This window comes from Thermobia domestica, chromosome 6 (assembly GCF_964235325.1).
Source record: "Thermobia domestica chromosome 6, izTheDome1.hap1.1, whole genome shotgun sequence".
NCBI lineage: Eukaryota > Metazoa > Arthropoda > Insecta > Zygentoma > Lepismatidae > Thermobia > Thermobia domestica.
In genome coordinates this window covers 124,535,589-124,557,949 of record NC_137459.1, presented here as the reverse complement: position 1 = coordinate 124,557,949, position 22,361 = coordinate 124,535,589, and positions in this window count along the sequence as shown.

Sequence of the window (22,361 nt, the reverse complement as noted above, 5' to 3'; positions counted from 1 at the left end):
GCATAGTGCTTCAGTGTGTTAATTCTTTGTGTCATCCACCACAATTTCTCTGGGTAGCTTGCTTCTGGCGAATGGAGCGCCACAGTGCGGCGAGTCTCATTACTTTCTGGACACATACTGTGTGTGAGGATAGTGCTTCAGTGCGTTAATTCTTTGAATCAACCACCACAATCCCTTCGGGTAGCTTGCTTCTAGAGAATGGAGCGCCACGTTGATTCAAGTGTCAATACTTTTTACATACAGTTTATGAGGGCATAGTGCTTCAGTGTGTTAATTCTTTGTGTCATCCACCACAATTTCTCTGGGTAGCTTGCTTCTGGCGAATGGAGCGCCACAGTGCGGCGAGTCTCATTACTTTCTGGACACATACTGTGTGTGAGCATAGTGCTTCAGTGCGTTAATTCTTTGGATCATTCACTACAATGCCTCCGGGTAGCTTGCTTCTAGCGAGTGGAGCGCCACGGGGAGGCAAGTCTCATTAGTTTCTGCATATACTTTATGAGGGCATAGTGCTTCAGTGCGTTAATTGTTTGGTTCATCCAACAAAATCCCTCCTTTTAGCTTGGTTCTTGCGAATGGAGCGCAACGCAGTGCCGAGTCTCATTACTTTCTGGACACATACTGCGTGTGAGCATAGTGCTTCAGCGCGATAATTGTTTGGATCATCCACTACAATCTTTCCGGGTATCTTGCTTCTAAGGAATTGAGCGCCACACAGCGGCGAGTCTCATTAATTTCTGCTTACACTATACGAGGGCATAGCGCTTCAGTGCGTTAATTGTTTAGAACATCCACAACAATGCCTCCGGGTAGCTTGCTTCTAGCGAATGGAGCGCCACGCAGCGGCGAGTCTCATTACTTTCTGCACACACACTGTATGTGAGCATAGTGCTTCAGTGCGTTAATTCTTTGGATCAACCACCACAATTTCTCTGGGTAGCTTGCTTCTGGCGAATGGAGCGCCACAGTGCGGCGAGTCTCATTACTTTCTGGACACATACTGTGTGTGAGGATAGTGCTTCAGTGCGTTAATTCTTTGAATCAACCACCACAATCCCTTCGGGAAGCTTGCTTCTAGAGAATGGAGCGCCACGCCGTGGCAAGTGTCAATACTTTTTACATACAGTTTATGAGGGCATAGTGCTTCAGTGTGTTAATTCTTTGTGTCATCCACCACAATTTCTCTGGGTAGCTTGCTTCTGGCGAATGGAGCGCCACAGTGCGGCGAGTCTCATTACTTTCTGGACACATACTGTGTGTGAGGATAGTGCTTCAGTGCGTTAATTCTTTGAATCTACCAGCACAATCCCTTCGGGTAGCTTGCTTCTAGAGAATGGAGCGCCACGGGGAGGCAAGTGTCAATACTTTTTACATACAGTTTATGAGGGCATAGTGCTTCAGTGTGTTAATTCTTTGTGTCATCCACCACAATATCTCTGGGTAGCTTGCTTCTGGCGAATGGAGCGCCACAGTGCGGCGAGTCTCATTACTTTCTGGACACATACTGTGCGTGAGCATAGTGCTTCAGTGCGTTAATTTTTTGGATCATCCACCAGAATCCCTCCGGTCAGCTTGGTTCTTGCGAATGGAGCGCCATACCGTGGCAAGTGTCAATACTTTTTGCATACACTTTATGATGGCATAGTGCTTCATTGCGTTAATTTTTTGGATCATCCACTACAATCCCTCCGGGTAGCTTGCTTCTAGAGAATGGAGCGCCACGCCGTGGCAAGTGTCAATACTTTTTACATACAGTTTATGAGGGCATAGTGCTTCAGTGTGTTAATTCTTTGTGTCATCCACCACAATTTCTCTGGGTAGCTTGCTTCTGGCGAATGGAGCGCCACAGTGCGGCGAGTCTCATTACTTTCTGGACACATACTGTGTGTGAGGATAGTGCTTCAGTGCGTTAATTCTTTGAATCAACCACCACAATCCCTTCGGGTAGCTTGCTTCTAGAGAATGGAGCGCCACGGGGAGGCAAGTGTCAATACTTTTTACATACAGTTTATGAGGGCATAGTGCTTCAGTGTGTTAATTCTTTGTGTCATCCACCACAATATCTCTGGGTAGCTTGCTTCTGGCGAATGGAGCGCCACAGTGCGGCGAGTCTCATTACTTTCTGGACACATACTGTGCGTGAGCATAGTGCTTCAGTGCGTTAATTTTTTGGATCATCCACCAGAATCCCTCCGGTCAGCTTGGTTCTTGCGAATGGAGCGCCATACCGTGGCAAGTGTCAATACTTTTTGCATACACTTTATGATGGCATAGTGCTTCATTGCGTTAATTTTTTGGATCATCCACTACAATCCCTCCGGGTAGCTTGCTTCTAGAGAATGGAGCGCCACGCCGTGGCAAGTGTCAATACTTTTTACATACAGTTTATGAGGGCATAGTGCTTCAGTGTGTTAATTCTTTGTGTCATCCACCACAATTTCTCTGGGTAGCTTGCTTCTGGCGAATGGAGCGCCACAGTGCGGCGAGTCTCATTACTTTCTGGACACATACTGTGTGTGAGGATAGTGCTTCAGTGCGTTAATTCTTTGAATCAACCACCACAATCCCTTCGGGTAGCTTGCTTCTAGAGAATGGAGCGCCACGGGGAGGCAAGTGTCAATACTTTTTACATACAGTTTATGAGGGCATAGTGCTTCAGTGTGTTAATTCTTTGTGTCATCCACCACAATTTCTCTGGGTAGCTTGCTTCTGGCGAATGGAGCGCCACAGTGCGGCGAGTCTCATTACTTTCTGGACACATACTGTGTGTGAGGATAGTGCTTCAGTGCGTTAATTCTTTGAATCTACCAGCACAATCCCTTCGGGTAGCTTGCTTCTAGAGAATGGAGCGCCACGGGGAGGCAAGTGTCAATACTTTTTACATACAGTTTATGAGGGCATAGTGCTTCAGTGTGTTAATTCTTTGTGTCATCCACCACAATTTCTCTGGGTAGCTTGCTTCTGGCGAATGGAGCGCCACAGTGCGGCGAGTCTCATTACTTTCTGGACACATACTGTGTGTGAGGATAGTGCTTCAGTGCGTTAATTCTTTGAATCAACCACCACAATCCCTTCGGGTAGCTTGCTTCTAGAGAATGGAGCGCCACGCCGTGGCAAGTGTCAATACTTTTTACATACAGTTTATGAGGGCATAGTGCTTCAGTGTGTTAATTCTTTGTGTCATCCACCACAATTTCTCTGGGTAGCTTGCTTCTGGCGAATGGAGCGCCACAGTGCGGCGAGTCTCATTACTTTCTGGACACATACTGTGTGTGAGGATAGTGCTTCAGTGCGTTAATTCTTTGAATCAACCACCACAATCCCTTCGGGTAGCTTGCTTCTAGAGAATGGAGCGCCACGGGGAGGCAAGTATCAATACTTTTTACATACAGTTTATGAGGGCATAGTGCTTCAGTGTGTTAATTCTTTGTGTCATCCACCACAATTTCTCTGGGTAGCTTGCTTCTGGCGAATGAAGCGCCACATTGCGGCGAGTCTCATTACTTTCTGGACACATACTGTGTGTGAAGATAGTGCTTCAGTGCGTTAATTCTTTGAATCAACCACCACAATCCCTTCGGGTAGCTTGCTTCTAGAGAATGGAGCGCCACGCCGTGGCAAGTGTCAATACTTTTTACATACAGTTTATGAGGGCATAGTGCTTCAGTGTGTTAATTCTTTGTGTCATCCACCACAATTTCCCTGGGTAGCTTGCTTCTGGCGAATGAAGCGCCACAGTGCGGCGAGTCTCATTACTTTCTGGACACATACTGTGTGTGAGGATAGTGCTTCAGTGCGTTAATTCTTTGAATCAACCACCACAATCCCTTCGGGTAGCTCCCTTCTAGAGAATGGAGCGCCACGCCGTGGCAAGTGTCAATACTTTTTACATACAGTTTATGAGGGCATAGTGCTTCAGTGTGTTAATTCTTTGTGTCATCCACCACAATTTCTCTGGGTAGCTTGCTTCTGGCGAATGAAGCGCCACAGTGCGGCGAGTCTCATTACTTTCTGGACACATACTGTGCGTGAGCATAGTGCTTCAGTGCGTTAATTCTTTGAATCAACCACCACAATCCCTTCGGGTAGCTTGCTTCTAGAGAATGGAGCGCCACGCCGTGGCAAGTGTCAATACTTTTTACATACAGTTTATGAGGGCATAGTGCTTCAGTGTGTTAATTCTTTGTGTCATCCACCACAATTTCTCTGGGTAGCTTGCTTCTGGCGAATGAAGCGCCACAGTGCGGCGAGTCTCATTACTTTCTGGACACATACTGTGTGTGAGGATAGTGCTTCAGTGCGTTAATTCTTTGAATCAACCACCACAATCCCTTCGGGTAGCTCCCTTCTAGAGAATGGAGCGCCACGGGGAGGCAAGTGTCAATACTTTTTATATACAGTTTATGAGGGCATAGTGCTTCAGTGTGTTAATTCTTTGTGTCATCCACCACAATTTCTCTGGGTAGCTTGCTTCTGGCGAATGGAGCGCCACAGTGCGGCGAGTCTCATTACTTTCTGGACACATACTGTGTGTGAGGATAGTGCTTCAGTGCGTTAATTCTTTGAATCAACCACCACAATCCCTTCGGGTAGCTTGCTTCTAGAGAATGGAGCGCCACGGAGAGGCAAGTGTCAATACTTTTTACATAAAGTTTATGAGGGCATAGTGCTTCAGTGTGTTAATTCTTTGTGTCATCCACCACAATTTCTCTGGGTAGCTTGCTTCTGGCGAATGGAGCGCCACAGTGCGGCGAGTCTCATTACTTTCTGGACACATACTGTGTGTGAGGATAGTGCTTCAGTGCGTTAATTCTTTGAATCAACCACCACAATCCCTTCGGGTAGCTCCCTTCTAGAGAATGGAGCGCCACGCCGTGGCAAGTGTCAATACTTTTTACATACAGTTTATGAGGGCATAGTGCTTCAGTGTGTTAATTCTTTGTGTCATCCACCACAATTTCCCTGGGTAGCTTGCTTCTGGCGAATGGAGCGCCACAGTGCGGCGAGTCTCATTACTTTCTGGACACATACTGTGCGTGAGCATAGTGCTTCAGTGCGTTAATTCTTTGAATCAACCACCACAATCCCTCCGGGTAGCTTGCTTCTAGAGAATGGAGCGCCACGCCGTGGCAAGTGTCAATACTTTTTACATACAGTTTATGAGGGCATAGTGCTTCAGTGTGTTAATTCTTTGTGTCATCCACCACAATTTCCCTGGGTAGCTTGCTTCTGGCGAATGGAGCGCCACAGTGCGGCGAGTCTCATTACTTTCTGGACACATACTGTGCGTGAGCATAGTGCTTCAGTGCGTTAATTCTTTGAATCAACCACCACAATCCCTTCGGGTAGCTCCCTTCTAGAGAATGGAGCGCCACGCCGTGGCAAGTGTCAATACTTTTTACATACAGTTTATGAGGGCATAGTGCTTCAGTGTGTTAATTCTTTGTGTCATCCACCACAATTTCTCTGGGTAGCTTGCTTCTGGCGAATGAAGCGCCACAGTGCGGCGAGACTCATTACTTTCTGGACACATACTGTGTGTGAGGATAGTGCTTCAGTGCGTTAATTCTTTGAATCAACCACCACAATCCCTTCGGGTAGCTCCCTTCTAGAGAATGGAGCGCCACGCCGTGGCAAGTGTCAATACTTTTTACATACAGTTTATGAGGGCATAGTGCTTCAGTGTGTTAATTCTTTGTGTCATCCACCACAATTTCTCTGGGTAGCTTGCTTCTGGCGAATGAAGCGCCACAGTGCGGCGAGTCTCATTACTTTCTCGACACATAATGTGCGTGAGCATAGTGCTTCAGTGCGTTAATTCTTTGAATCAACCACCACAATCCCTTCGGGTAGCTTGCTTCTAGAGAATGGAGCGCCACGCCGTGGCAAGTGTCAATACTTTTTACATACAGTTTATGAGGGCATAGTGCTTCAGTGTGTTAATTCTTTGTGTCATCCACCACAATTTCTCTGGGTAGCTTGCTTCTGGCGAATGAAGCGCCACAGTGCGGCGAGTCTCATTACTTTCTGGACACATACTGTGTGTGAGGATAGTGCTTCAGTGCGTTAATTCTTTGAATCAACCACCACAATCCCTTCGGGTAGCTCCCTTCTAGAGAATGGAGCGCCACGGGGAGGCAAGTGTCAATACTTTTTATATACAGTTTATGAGGGCATAGTGCTTCAGTGTGTTAATTCTTTGTGTCATCCACCACAATTTCTCTGGGTAGCTTGCTTCTGGCGAATGGAGCGCCACAGTGCGGCGAGTCTCATTACTTTCTGGACACATACTGTGTGTGAGGATAGTGCTTCAGTGCGTTAATTCTTTGAATCAACCACCACAATCCCTTCGGGTAGCTTGCTTCTAGAGAATGGAGCGCCACGGAGAGGCAAGTGTCAATACTTTTTACATAAAGTTTATGAGGGCATAGTGCTTCAGTGTGTTAATTCTTTGTGTCATCCACCACAATTTCTCTGGGTAGCTTGCTTCTGGCGAATGGAGCGCCACAGTGCGGCGAGTCTCATTACTTTCTGGACACATACTGTGTGTGAGGATAGTGCTTCAGTGCGTTAATTCTTTGAATCAACCACCACAATCCCTTCGGGTAGCTTGCTTCTAGAGAATGGAGCGCCACGGGGAGGCAAGTGTCAATACTTTTTACATACAGTTTATGAGGGCATAGTGCTTCAGTGTGTTAATTCTTTGTGTCATCCACCACAATTTCTCTGGGTAGCTTGCTTCTGGCGAATGGAGCGCCACAGTGCGGCGAGTCTCATTACTTTCTGGACACATACTGTGTGTGAGGATAGTGCTTCAGTGCTTTAATTCTTTGAATCAACCACCACAATTCCTTCGGGTAGCTTGCTTCTAGAGAATGGAGCGCCACGCCGTGGCAAGTGTCAACACTTTTTACATACAGTTTATGAGGGCATAGTGCTTCAGTGTGTTAATTCTTTGTGTCATCCACCACAATTTCTCTGGGTAGCTTGCTTCTGGCGAATGGAGCGCCACATTGCGGCGAGTCTCATTACTTTCTGGACACATACTGTGTGTGAAGATAGTGCTTCAGTGCGTTAATTCTTTGAATCAACCACCACAATCCCTTCGGGTAGCTTGCTTCTAGAGAATGGAGCGCCACGCCGTGGCAAGTGTCAATACTTTTTGCATACAGTTTATGAGGGCATAGTGCTTCAGTGTGTTAATTCTTTGTGTCATCCACCACAATTTCTCTGGGTAGCTTGCTTCTGGCGAATGAAGCGCCACAGTGCGGCGAGTCTCATTACTTTCTGGACACATACTGTGTGTGAGGATAGTGCTTCAGTGCGTTAATTCTTTGAATCAACCACCACAATCCCTTCGGGTAGCTTGCTTCTAGAGAATGGAGCGCCACGCCGTGGCAAGTGTCAATACTTTTTACATACAGTTTATGAGGGCATAGTGCTTCAGTGTGTTAATTCGTTGTGTCATCCACCACAATTTCTCTGGGTAGCTTGCTTCTGGCGAATGAAGCGCCACAGTGCGGCGAGTCTCATTACTTTCTGGACACATACTGTGTGTGAAGATAGTGCTTCAGTGTGTTAATTCTTTGTGTCATCCACCACAATCCCTTCGGGTAGCTTGCTTCTAGAGAATGGAGCGCCACGCCGTGGCAAGTGTCAATACTTTTTACATACAGTTTATGAGGGCATAGTGCTTCAGTGTGTTAATTCTTTGTGTCATCCACCACAATTTCTCTGGGTAGCTTGCTTCTGGCGAATGAAGCGCCACAGTGCGGCGAGACTCATTACTTTCTGGACACATACTGTGTGTGAGGATAGTGCTTCAGTGCGTTAATTCTTTGAATCAACCACCACAATCCCTTCGGGTAGCTTGCTTCTAGAGAATGGAGCGCCACGCCGTGGCAAGTGTCAATACTTTTTACATACAGTTTATGAGGGCATAGTGCTTCAGTGTGTTAATTCTTTGTGTCATCCACCACAATTTCTCTGGGTAGCTTGCTTCTGGCGAATGAAGCGCCACAGTGCGGCGAGTCTCATTACTTTCTGGACACATATTGTGTGTGAAGATAGTGCTTCAGTGTGTTAATTCTTTGTGTCATCCACCACAATCCCTTCGGGTAGCTTGCTTCTAGAGAATGGAGCGCCACGCCGTGGCAAGTGTCAATACTTTTTGCATACAGTTTATGAGGGCATAGTGCTTCAGTGTGTTAATTCTTTGTGTCATCCACCACAATTTCTCTGGGTAGCTTGCTTCTGGCGAATGAAGCGCCACATTGCGGCGAGTCTCATTACTTTCTGGACACATACTGTGTGTGAAGATAGTGCTTCAGTGCGTTAATTCTTTGAATCAACCACCACAATCCCTTCGGGTAGCTTGCTTCTAGAGAATGGAGCGCCACGGGGAGGCAAGTGTCAATACTTTTTACATACAGTTTATGAGGGCATAGTGCTTCAGTGTGTTAATTCTTTGTGTCATCCACCACAATTTCTCTGGGTAGCTTGCTTCTAGAGAATGGAGCGCCACAGTGCGGCGAGTCTCATTACTTTCTGGACACATACTGTGTGTGAGGATAGTGCTTCAGTGCTTTAATTCTTTGAATCAACCACCACAATCCCTTCGGGTAGCTTGCTTCTAGAGAATGGAGCGCCACGGGGAGGCAAGTGTCAATACTTTTTACATACAGTTTATGAGGGCATAGTGCTTCAGTGTGTTAATTCTTTGTGTCATCCACCACAATTTCTCTGGGTAGCTTGCTTCTGGCGAATGGAGCGCCACAGTGCGGCGAGTCTCATTACTTTCTGGACACATACTGTGTGTGAGGATAGTGCTTCAGTGCTTTAATTCTTTGAATCAACCACCACAATCCCTTCGGGTAGCTTGCTTCTAGAGAATGGAGCGCCACGCCGTGGCAAGTGTCAACACTTTTTACATACAGTTTATGAGGGCATAGTGCTTCAGTGTGTTAATTCTTTGTGTCATCCACCACAATTTCTCTGGGTAGCTTGCTTCTGGCGAATGGAGCGCCACATTGCGGCGAGTCTCATTACTTTCTGGACACATACTGTGTGTGAAGATAGTGCTTCAGTGCGTTAATTCTTTGAATCAACCACCACAATCCCTTCGGGTAGCTTGCTTCTAGAGAATGGAGCGCCACGCCGTGGCAAGTGTCAATACTTTTTGCATACAGTTTATGAGGGCATAGTGCTTCAGTGTGTTAATTCTTTGTGTCATCCACCACAATTTCTCTGGGTAGCTTGCTTCTGGCGAATGGAGCGCCACAGTGCGGCGAGTCTCATTACTTTCTGGACACATACTGTGTGTGAGGATAGTGCTTCAGTGCGTTAATTCTTTGAATCAACCACCACAATCCCTTCGGGTAGCTTGCTTCTAGAGAATGGAGCGCCACGCCGTGGCAAGTGTCAATACTTTTTACATACAGTTTATGAGGGCATAGTGCTTCAGTGTGTTAATTCTTTGTGTCATCCACCACAATCCCTTCGGGTAGCTTGCTTCTAGAGAATGGAGCGCCACGGGGAGGCAAGTGTCAATACTTTTTACATACAGTTTATGAGGGCATAGTGCTTCAGTGTGTTAATTCTTTGTGTCATCCACCACAATTTCTCTGGGTAGCTTGCTTCTGGCGAATGAAGCGCCACATTGCGGCGAGTCTCATTACTTTCTCGACACATACTGTGCGTGAGCATAGTGCTTCAGTGCGTTAATTCTTTGAATCAACCACCACAATCCCTTCGGGTAGCTTGCTTCTAGAGAATGGAACGCCACGCCGTGGCAAGTGTCAATACTTTTTGCATACAGTTTATGAGGGCATAGTGCTTCAGTGTGTTAATTCTTTGTGTCATCCACCACAATTTCTCTGGGTAGCTTGCTTCTGGCGAATGGAGCGCCACAGTGCGGCGAGTCTCATTACTTTCTGGACACATACTGTGTGTGAGGATAGTGCTTCAGTGCGTTAATTCTTTGAATCAACCACCACAATCCCTTCGGGTAGCTTGCTTCTAGAGAATGGAGCGCCACGGAGAGGCAAGTGTCAATACTTTTTACATAAAGTTTATGAGGGCATAGTGCTTCAGTGTGTTAATTCTTTGTGTCATCCACCACAATTTCTCTGGGTAGCTTGCTTCTGGCGAATGGAGCGCCACAGTGCGGCGAGTCTCATTACTTTCTGGACACATACTGTGTGTGAGGATAGTGCTTCAGTGCGTTAATTCTTTGAATCAACCACCACAATCCCTTCGGGTAGCTTGCTTCTAGAGAATGGAGCGCCACGGGGAGGCAAGTGTCAATACTTTTTACATACAGTTTATGAGGGCATAGTGCTTCAGTGTGTTAATTCTTTGTGTCATCCACCACAATTTCTCTGGGTAGCTTGCTTCTGGCGAATGGAGCGCCACAGTGCGGCGAGTCTCATTACTTTCTGGACACATACTGTGTGTGAGGATAGTGCTTCAGTGCTTTAATTCTTTGAATCAACCACCACAATCCCTTCGGGTAGCTTGCTTCTAGAGAATGGAGCGCCACGGGGAGGCAAGTGTCAATACTTTTTACATACAGTTTATGAGGGCATAGTGCTTCAGTGTGTTAATTCTTTGTGTCATCCACCACAATTTCTCTGGGTAGCTTGCTTCTGGCGAATGGAGCGCCACATTGCGGCGAGTCTCATTACTTTCTGGACACATACTGTGTGTGAAGATAGTGCTTCAGTGCGTTAATTCTTTGAATCAACCACCACAATCCCTTCGGGTAGCTTGCTTCTAGAGAATGGAGCGCCACGCCGTGGCAAGTGTCAATACTTTTTGCATACAGTTTATGAGGGCATAGTGCATCAGTGTGTTAATTCTTTGTGTCATCCACCACAATTTCTCTGGGTAGCTTGCTTCTGGCGAATGGAGCGCCACAGTGCGGCGAGTCTCATTACTTTCTGGACACATACTGTGTGTGAGGATAGTGCTTCAGTGCGTTAATTCTTTGAATCAACCACCACAATCCCTTCGGGTAGCTTGCTTCTAGAGAATGGAGCGCCACGCCGTGGAAAGTGTCAATACTTTTTACATACAGTTTATGAGGGCATAGTGCTTCAATGTGTTAATTCTTTGTGTCATCCACCACAATTTTTCTGGGTAGCTTGCTTCTGGCGAATGGAGCGCCACAGTGCGGCGAGTCTCATTACTTTCTGGACACATACTGTGTGTGAGCATAGTGCTTCAGTGCGTTAATTCTTTGGATCATTCACTACAATGCCTCCGGGTAGCTTGCTTCTAGCGAGTGGAGCGCCACGGGGAGGCAAGTCTCATTAGTTTCTGCATATACTTTATGAGGGCATAGTGCTTCAGTGCGTTAATTGTTTGGTTCATCCAACAAAATCCCTCCTTTTAGCTTGGTTCTTGCGAATGGAGCGCAACGCAGTGCCGAGTCTCATTACTTTCTGGACACATACTGCGTGTGAGCATAGTGCTTCAGCGCGATAATTGTTTGGATCATCCACTACAATCTTTCCGGGTATCTTGCTTCTAAGGAATTGAGCGCCACACAGCGGCGAGTCTCATTAATTTCTGCTTACACTATACGAGGGCATTGCGCTTCAGTGCGTTAATTGTTTAGAACATCCACAACAATGCCTCCGGGTAGCTTGCTTCTAGCGAATGGAGCGCCACGCAGCGGCGAGTCTCATTACTTTCTGCACACACACTGTATGTGAGCATAGTGCTTCAGTGCGTTAATTCTTTGGATCAACCACCACAATTTCTCTGGGTAGCTTGCTTCTGGCGAATGGAGCGCCACAGTGCGGCGAGTCTCATTACTTTCTGGACACATACTGTGTGTGAGGATAGTGCTTCAGTGCGTTAATTCTTTGAATCAACCACCACAATCCCTTCGGGTAGCTTGCTTCTAGAGAATGGAGCGCCACGGGGAGGCAAGTGTCAATACTTTTTACATACAGTTTATGAGGGCATAGTGCTTCAGTGTGTTAATTCTTTGTGTCATCCACCACAATTTCTCTGGGTAGCTTGCTTCTGGCGAATGGAGCGCCAGAGTGCGGCGAGTCTCATTACTTTCTGGACACATACTGTGTGTGAGCATAGTGCTTCAGTGCGTTAATTCTTTGAATCAACCACCACAATCCCTTCGGGTAGCTTGCTTCTAGAGAATGGAGCGCCACGGGGAGGCAAGTGTCAATACTTTTTACATACAGTTTATGAGGGCATAGTGCTTCAGTGTGTTAATTCTTTGTGTCATCCACCACAATTTCTCTGGGTAGCTTGCTTCTGGCGAATGGAGCGCCACATTGCGGCGAGTCTCGTTACTTTCTGGACACATACTGTGTGTGAGGATAGTGCTTCAGTGCGTTACTTCTTTGAATCAACCACCACAATCCCTTCGGGTAGCTTGCTTCTAGAGAATGGAGCGCCACGCCGTGGCAAGTGTCAATACTTTTTGCATACAGTTTATGAGGGCATAGTGCTTCAGTGTGTTAATTCTTTGTGTCATCCACCACAATTTCTCTGGGTAGCTTGCTTCTGGCGAATGGAGCGCCACAGTGCGGCGAGTCTCATTACTTTCTGGACACATACTGTGTGTGAGGATAGTGCTTCAGTGCGTTAATTCTTTGAATCAACCACCACAATCCCTTCGGGTAGCTTGCTTCTAGAGAATGGAGCGCCACGCCGTGGAAAGTGTCAATACTTTTTACATACAGTTTATGAGGGCATAGTGCTTCAGTGTGTTAATTCTTTGTGTCATCCACCACAATTTCTCTGGGTAGCTTGCTTCTGGCGAATGGAGCGCCACAGTGCGGCCAGTCTGATTACTTTCTGGACACATACTGTGTGTGAGCATAGTGCTTCAGTGCGTTAATTCTTTGGATCATTCACTACAATGCCTCCGGGTAGCTTGCTTCTAGCGAGTGGAGCGCCACGGGGAGGCAAGTCTCATTAGTTTCTGCATATACTTTATGAGGGCATAGTGCTTCAGTGCGTTAATTGTTTGGTTCATCCAACAAAATCCCTCCTTTTAGCTTGGTTCTTGCGAATGGAGCGCAACGCAGTGCCGAGTCTCATTACTTTCTGGACACATACTGCGTGTGAGCATAGTGCTTCAGCGCGATAATTGTTTGGATCATCCACTACAATCTTTCCGGGTATCTTGCTTCTAAGGAATTGAGCGCCACACAGCGGCGAGTCTCATTAATTTCTGCTTACACTATACGAGGGCATATCGCTTCAGTGCGTTAATTGTTTAGAACATCCACAACAATGCCTCCGGGTAGCTTGCTTCTAGCGAATGGAGCGCCACGCAGCGGCGAGTCTCATTACTTTCTGCACACACACTGTATGTGAGCATAGTGCTTCAGTGCGTTAATTCTTTGTGTCATCCACCACAATTTCTCTGGGTAGCTTGCTTCTGGCGAATGGAGCGCCACAGTGCGGCGAGTCTCATTACTTTCTGGACACATACTGTGTGTGAGGATAGTGCTTCAGTGCGTTAATTCTTTGAATCAACCACCACAATCCCTTCGGGTAGCTTGCTTCTAGAGAATGGAGCGCCACGCCGTGGCAAGTGTCAATACTTTTTACATACAGTTTATGAGGGCATAGTGCTTCAGTGTGTTAATTCTTTGTGTCATCCACCACAATTTCTCTGGGTAGCTTGCTTCTGGCGAATGGAGCGCCACAGTGCGGCGAGTCTCATTACTTTCTGGACACATACTGTGTGTGAGGATAGTGCTTCAGTGCGTTAATTCTTTGAATCAACCACCACAATCCCTTCGGGTAGCTTGCTTCTAGAGAATGGAGCGCCACGCCGTGGCAAGTGTCAATACTTTTTACATACAGTTTATGAGGGCATAGTGCTTCAGTGTATTAATTCTTTGTGTCATCCACCACAATTTCTCTGGGTAGCTTGCTTCTGGCGAATGGAGCGCCACAGTGCGGCGAGTCTCATTACTTTCTGGACACATACTGTGCGTGAGCATAGTGCTTCAGTGCGTTAATTCTTTGAATCAACCACCACAATCCCTTCGGGTAGCTTGCTTCTAGAGAATGGAGCGCCACGCCGTGGAAAGTGTCAATACTTTTTACATACAGTTTATGAGGGCATAGTGCTTCAGTGTGTTAATTCTTTGTGTCATCCACCACAATTTTTCTGGGTAGCTTGCTTCTGGCGAATGGAGCGCCACAGTGCGTCGAGTCTCATTACTTTCTGGACACATACTGTGCGTGAGCATAGTGCTTCAGTGCGTTAATTCTTTGAATCAACCACCACAATCCCTTCGGGTAGCTTGCTTCTAGAGAATGGAGCGCCACGCCGTGGAAAGTGTCAATACTTTTTACATACAGTTTATGAGGGCATAGTGCTTCAGTGTGTTAATTCTTTGTGTCATCCACCACAATTTCTCTGGGTAGCTTGCTTCTGGCGAATGGAGCGCCACAGTGCGGCGAGTCTCATTACTTTCTGGACACATACTGTGTGTGAGGATAGTGCTTCAGTGCGTTAATTCTTTGAATCAACCACCACAATCCCTTCGGGTAGCTTGCTTCTAGAGAATGGAGCGCCACGCCGTGGCAAGTGTCAATACTTTTTACATACAGTTTATGAGGGCATAGTGCTTCAGTGTATTAATTCTTTGTGTCATCCACCACAATTTCTCTGGGTAGCTTGCTTCTGGCGAATGGAGCGCCACAGTGCGGCGAGTCTCATTACTTTCTGGACACATACTGTGCGTGAGCATAGTGCTTCAGTGCGTTAATTCTTTGGATCATGCACCACAATCCCTCCCGGTAGCTTTTTTCTAGCGAATGGAGCGCCACGCGGTGCCAAGTCTCATTACTATCTTCTTACACAATATGAAGGCATAGTGCTTCAGTGCGTTAATTTTTTGGATCATCCACCAGAATCCCTCCGGTCAGCTTGGTTCTTGCGAATGGAGCGCCATACCGTGGCAAGTGTCAATACTTTTTGCATACACTTTATGATGGCATAGTGCTTCATTGCGTTAATTTTTTGGATCATCCACTACAATCCCTCCGGGTAGCTTGCTTCTAGAGAATGGAGCGCCACGCCGTGGCAAGTGACAATACTTTTTACATACAGTTTATGAGGGCATAGTGCTTCAGTGTGTTAATTCTTTGTGTCATCCACCACAATTTCTCTGGGTAGCTTGCTTCTGGTGAATGGAGCGCCACAGTGCGGCGAGTCTCATTACTTTCTGGACACATACTGTGTGTGAGGATAGTGCTTCAGTGCGTTAATTCTTTGAATCAACCACCACAATCCCTTCGGGTAGCTTGCTTCTAGAGAATGGAGCGCCACGCCGTGGCAAGTGTCAATACTTTTTACATACAGTTTATGAGGGCATAGTGCTTCAGTGTATTAATTCTTTGTGTCATCCACCACAATTTCTCTGGGTAGCTTGCTTCTGGCGAATGGAGCGCCACAGTGCGGCGAGTCTCATTACTTTCTGGACACATACTGTGCGTGAGCATAGTGCTTCAGTGCGTTAATTCTTTGGATCATGCACCACAATCCCTCCCGGTAGCTTTTTTCTAGCGAATGGAGCGCCACGCGGTGCCAAGTCTCATTACTATCTTCTTACACAATATGAAGGCATAGTGCTTCAGTGCGTTAATTTTTTGGATCATCCACCAGAATCCCTCCGGTCAGCTTGGTTCTTGCGAATGGAGCGCCATACCGTGGCAAGTGTCAATACTTTTTGCATACACTTTATGATGGCATAGTGCTTCATTGCGTTAATTTTTTGGATCATCCACTACAATCCCTCCGGGTAGCTTGCTTCTAGAGAATGGAGCGCCACGCCGTGGCAAGTGTCAATACTTTTTACATACAGTTTATGAGGGCATAGTGCTTCAGTGTGTTAATTCTTTGTGTCATCCACCACAATTTCTCTGGGTAGCTTGCTTCTGGTGAATGGAGCGCCACAGTGCGGCGAGTCTCATTACTTTCTGGACACATACTGTGTGTGAGGATAGTGCTTCAGTGCGTTAATTCTTTGAATCAACCAGCACAATCCCTTCGGGTAGCTTGCTTCTAGAGAATGGAGCGCCACGCCGTGGCAAGTGTCAATACTTTTTACATACAGTTTATGAGGGCATAGTGCTTCAGTGTGTTAATTCTTTGTGTCATCCACCACAATTTCTCTGGGTAGCTTGCTTCTGGTGAATGGAGCGCCACAGTGCGGCGAGTCTCATTACTTTCTGGACACATACTGTGTGTGAGGATAGTGCTTCAGTGCGTTAATTCTTTGAATCAACCAGCACAATCCCTTCGGGTAGCTTGCTTCTAGAGAATGGAGCGCCACGCCGTGGCAAGTGTCAATACTTTTTACATACAGTTTATGAGGGCATAGTGCTTCAGTGTGTTAATTCTTTGTGTCATCCACCACAATTTCTCTGGGTAGCTTGCTTCTGGTGAATGGAGCGCCACAGTGCGGCGAGTCTCATTACTTTCTGGACACATACTGTGTGTGAGGATAGTGCTTCAGTGCGTTAATTCTTTGAATCAACCAGCACAATCCCTTCGGGTAGCTTGCTTCTAGAGAATGGAGCGCCACGCCGTGGCAAGTGTCAATACTTTTTACATACAGTTTATGAGGGCATAGTGCTTCAGTGTGTTAATTCTTTGTGTCATCCACCACAATTTCTCTGGGTAGCTTGCTTCTGGTGAATGGAGCGCCACAGTGCGGCGAGTCTCATTACTTTCTGGACACATACTGTGTGTGAGGATAGTGCTTCAGTGCGTTAATTCTTTGAATCAACCAGCACAATCCCTTCGGGTAGCTTGCTTCTAGAGAATGGAGCGCCACGCCGTGGCAAGTGTCAATACTTTTTACATACAGTTTATGAGGGCATAGTGCTTCAGTGTGTTAATTCTTTTTGTCATCCACCACAATTTCTCTGGGTAGCTTGCTTCTGGCGAATGGAGCGCCACAGTGCGGCGAGTCTCATTACTTTCTGGACACATACTGTGCGTGAGCATAGTGCTTCAGTGCGTTAATTCTTTGGATCATGCACCACAATCCCTCCCGGTAGCTTTTTTCTAACGAATGGAGCGCCACGCGGTGCCAAGTCTCATTACTATCTTCTTACACAATATGAAGGCATAGTGCTTCAGTGCGTTAATTCTTTGAATCAACCAGCACAATCCCTTCGGGTAGCTTGCTTCTAGAGAATGGAGCGCCACGCCGTGGCAAGTGTCAATACTTTTTACATACAGTTTATGAGGGCATAGTGCTTCAGTGTGTTAATTCTTTGTGTCATCCACTACAATTTCTCTGGGTAGCTTTCTTCTGGCGAATGGAGCGCCACAGTGCGGCGAGTCTCATTACTTTCTGGACACATACTGTGTGTGAGCATAGTGCTTCAGTGCGTTAATTCTTTGGATCATTCACTACAATGCCTCCGGGTAGCTTGCTTCTAGCGAGTGGAGCGCCACGGGGAGGCAAGTCTCATTAGTTTCTGCATATACTTTATGAGGGCATAGTGCTTCAGTGCGTTAAATGTTTGGTTCATCCAACAAAATCTCTCCGGTTAGCTTAATTCTTGCGAATGGAGCGCAACGCAGTGCCGAGTCTCATTACTTTCTGGACACATACTGCGTGTGAGCATAGTGCTTCAGCGCGATAATTGTTTGGATCATCCACTACAATCTTTCCGGGTATCTTGCTTCTAAGGAATTGAGCGCCACTCAGCGGCGAGTCTCATTAATTTCTGCTTACACTATACGAGGGCATAGCGCTTCAGTGCGTTAATTGTTTAGAACATCCACAACAATGCCTCCGGGTAGCTTGCTTCTAGCGAATGGAGCGCCACGCAGCGGCGAGTCTCATTACTTTCTGCACACACACTGTATGTGAGCATAGTGCTTCAGTGCGTTAATTCTTTGGATCAACCACCACAATTTCTCTGGGTAGCTTGCTTCTGGCGAATGGAGCGCCACAGTGCGGCGAGTCTCATTACTTTCAGGACACATACTGTGTGTGAGGATAGTGCTTCAGTGCGTTAATTCTTTGAATCAACCACCACAATCCCTTCGGGTAGCTTGCTTCTAGAGAATGGAGCGCCACGCCGTGGCAAAAGTCAATACATTTTACATACAGTTTATGAGGGCATAGTGCTTCAGTGTGTTAATTCTTTGTGTCATCCACCACAATTTCTCTGGGTAGCTTGCTTCTGGCGAATGGAGCGCCACAGTGCGGCGAGTCTCATTACTTTCTGGACACATACTGTGTGTGAGGATAGTGCTTCAGTGCGTTAATTCTTTGGATCATGCACCACAATCCCTCCGGGTAGCTTTTTTCTAGCGAATGGAGCGCCACGCGGTGCCAAGTCTCATTACTATCTTCTTACACAATATGAAGGCATAGTGCTTCAGTGCGTTAATTTTTTGGATCATCCACCAGAATCCCTCCGGTCAGCTTGGTTCTTGCGAATGGAGCGCCATACCGTGGCAAGTGTCAATACTTTTTGCATACACTTTATGATGGCATAATGCTTCATTGCGTTAATTTTTTTGGATCATCCACTACAATCCCTCCGGGTAGCTTGCTTCTAGCGAATGGATCGCAACGCAGCGGAGAGTCTCAATATTTTCTGGTCACATACTGTGTGTGAGCATAGTGCTTCAGTGCGTTAATTGTATGGATCATCCACCAAATTAGCTCCGGGTAGCTTGCTTCTAGCGAATGCAGCGACACGAGGTGGCAAGTCTCATTACTATCTGCATACAAATTATGAGGGCATAGAGCTTCCGTGCGTTGATTGTTTGGATCATCCACCGCAATCCCTCCGGGTAGATTGCTTCTAGCGAATGGAGCGCCGAGTCTCATTACTGTTTGGACAGATACTGCGTGTGAGCATAGTGCTTCAGTGCGGTAATTGTTTGGATCATCCACCACAATCCCTCCGGGTAGCTTGCTTCTAGCGAATGGAGCGACACGCAGCAGCGAGTCTCATTACTTTCTGGACACATACTGTGTGTGAGCATAGTCCTTCAGTGCGTTAATTGTTTGGATCAACCACCAAAATCTCTTGGGGTAGCTTGCTTCTAGCGAATGGAGCGCCGCGCGGTGGAAAGTGTCATTACTTTCTGCATACACTTTATGAGGGCATAATGCTCAGTGTGTTAATGTTTTGGATCATCCACGAGAATCTTTCCGGGTCGCTTCCTTCTAGCGAATGGAGCGCCACGCAGCGGCGAGTCTCATTACATTCTGGACACATACTGTGTGTGAGCATAGTCCTTCAGTTCGTTAATATTTTCGATCAACCACTGCAATCCCGTCGGGTAGCTTGCTTCTAGCGAATGGAGCGCCATGCAGCGGTGAGTCTCATTACTTTCTGCTTACATTATATGAGGCAAAAATGCTTCAGTGCGTTAATTGTTTGGATCATCAACCAGAATCCCTCCAGTTAGCTTGGTTCTTGCGAGTGGAGCGCGACGCGGTGGCAAGTCTCATTACTTCTTGCTTACATTATATGAGGGCATAGTGCATCAGTGTTTTAATTGTTTTGATCATCCACGACAATGTTTCCTTGTAGCTTGCTTTTTGCGAATGGAGCGCCACGCAGCGGCGAGTCTCATTCTTTTTGGACACATACTGTGTGTGAGCATAGTGCTTCAGTGTGTTAATTGTTCTGATCATCCACCACAATGCCTCCTGGTAGCTTTCTTCTAGCAAATGGAGCGCCACGCGGTGGGAAGTCTCATTACTACCTGCTTACACTATATGAGGGCATAGTGCTTCAGTGCGTTAATTGTTTGGAACATCCACCAGTATCACTCCGGTTAGCTTGGTTCTTGCGGATAGAGCGCCAGGCGGTGGCTCTTCCCATTACTTTCAGTACATATACTGTGTGTGAGCATAGTTTTTCAGTGAGTTAATTGATTGGATCATTCACCAGAATCTTCCAGGTAGCTTGCTTCTAGCGAATGGAGCGCCAAGCAGCAACGAGTCTCATTACTTTCTGAACACATACTGTGTGTGAGCATAGTGCTTTACTGCCTTATTGTTTGGATCAACCACCAGAATACCACCAGGTTGCTTGCTTCTAGCGAATGGAGCGCCACGCAGCGGCGAGTGTCATTACTTTCTGGACACATACTGTGTGTGAGCATAATGGTTCAGTGAGTTAATTGATCGGATCATCCACCAGAATCCTCCAGGTAGCTTGCTTCTAGCGAATGGAGCGCCACGCGGCGGCGAATCTCATTAACTTCTGCTTACACTTTATGAGGACGTAGTGCTTCAGTGCGTTAATTGTTTGGAAAATCCTCCAGAATTCCTCCGGGTAGATTTTTTTTTAAATTCCACTACTACCTCTGCCACTGCCATAAACATTGGACTTATAGGCACTCGCAACTGCCCCTAAATCTTTCTAATCTCTCTACTTAATATTTCTTTCTCTCTCTCTCTCTTTCGTTTTTAATTACCCATGACAGCGGCTGGGGCTTTCATGCTTCAGTGCTTTAATTGTTTGGATCATCCACCAGAATCCCTCCGGGGCACTCGTTTTTAGCGAATTGATGGCCACGCTGTGGCAAGTCTCATTACTTTCTGCTTACACTATATGAGGGAATAGTGCTTCAGTGCGTTAATTGTTCGAATAATCCACCACAATGCTTCCCGATAGCTTGTTTCTAACGAATCGAGCGCCACGTAATGGCGAGTTTCATTACTTCCTGCATACACTTTATGAGGGCATAGTGCTTCAGTGCGTTAATTGTTTGGATCATCCGCCAGAATCCCTCCTTGTAGCTTGCTTCTATCAAATGGAGCTCCATGCAGCGGTGAGTTTCATTACTTTCTGGACATATTCTGTGTGTAAACATAGTGCTTCAGTGCCTTAATTGTTTGGATCATCCACTACAATGCCTCCGGGTTGCTTGTTTCTAGCGAATTAAGCTCCACTCAGAGTCAAGTGTCATTACTTTCTGCTTACATTATATGAGTTCATAATGCTTCACTGCGTTAATTGTTTGGATCATCCACAACAATGCCTACGGGTAGCTTGCTTCTAGCGAATGGAGCGACACGCAGCGGCGCGTCTCATTACTTTCTGGACATATACTGTATGGCCGGCACTCCATTCGCTAGAAGCAAGTTAACCGGAAGGATTGTGGTGTATGATACAAACAATTAACGATTAGTTGCACTATCCTCATATACAGTGTATGCAGAAGGTAGTGAAACTCCCCGCCGCGTGGCGCTCTATTCGCTAGAATCAAGTTTCCGGGAGGGATTGTCGTGGATGATCCGGAAAATTAACGCATTGAAGCACTATGCTCACAAACAGTATGTGTCCAAAAAGTAAGGATACTCGCCGGCGCGTGGCACTCCATTCGCTAGAAGCAAGCTACCCGGAAGGATTGTGGTGGATGATCCAGACAATTAACGCACTGAACCTCTGTCCTCACATACTTTCTGTGTGCAAAAAGTAATGAGACTCGTCGCCGCGCAATGCTTAATTCGCTACAACAAGCTCCCGGGAGGAATTTTGGTGGATGATCGAAACAATTAACGCACTGGAGCACTGTGCACATAAAAAGTATTTGTCGAAAAAGTAATTAGACTGGCCTCCGCGTGGCGCTGCATTCTCTAAAAGCATGCTCCCTGGAGGGATTGTGGTGGATTTTCCAGACAATTAACGCACTGAACCTCTATCCTCACATACTTTATGTGTGCAAAAAGTAATGAGACTCGCCTCCGCGTGGCATTCCCTTCGCTAGAAGCAAGAAACCCGGAAGGTTTGTCGTGGATGATCCTAGAATTAACGCACTGACGCACTGTGCTCACATACAGTGTATGCAGAAGGTATTGAGACTGATCTTCGCGTGGCGCGCCATTAGCTACAAGCAAGCTCCCCGGAGTGATCCTGGCGGATGATCCAAACAACTAACGTACTGAACTACTATGTTCACAAACACTATGTTCACAAACACTCTAAAAGCATGCTCCCCGGAGGGATTGTGGTGGATTATCCAGACAATTAACGCACTGAACCTCTATCCTCACATACTTTATGTGTGCAAAAAGTATTGAGACTCGCCGCCGCGTGGCACTCCATTCGCTAGAAACAAGCTACCCGGAGGGATTCTTGTGGATGATCCAAAAAATTAACGAACGGAAGCACTATGCTAACATACAGTGTGTGCAGAAATTAATGCTATTTTCAACCGCTTGGCACTCCATTCGTTAGAAGCAAGCTACCCGGAGGGATTGTGGTGGATGATTCAAACAACTAACGCACTGAAACACTATCCTCACATACAGTGTATGCAGAAAATAATCAGACTTACCTCCGCGTGGAGCTCCATTCGCTACAAGCAG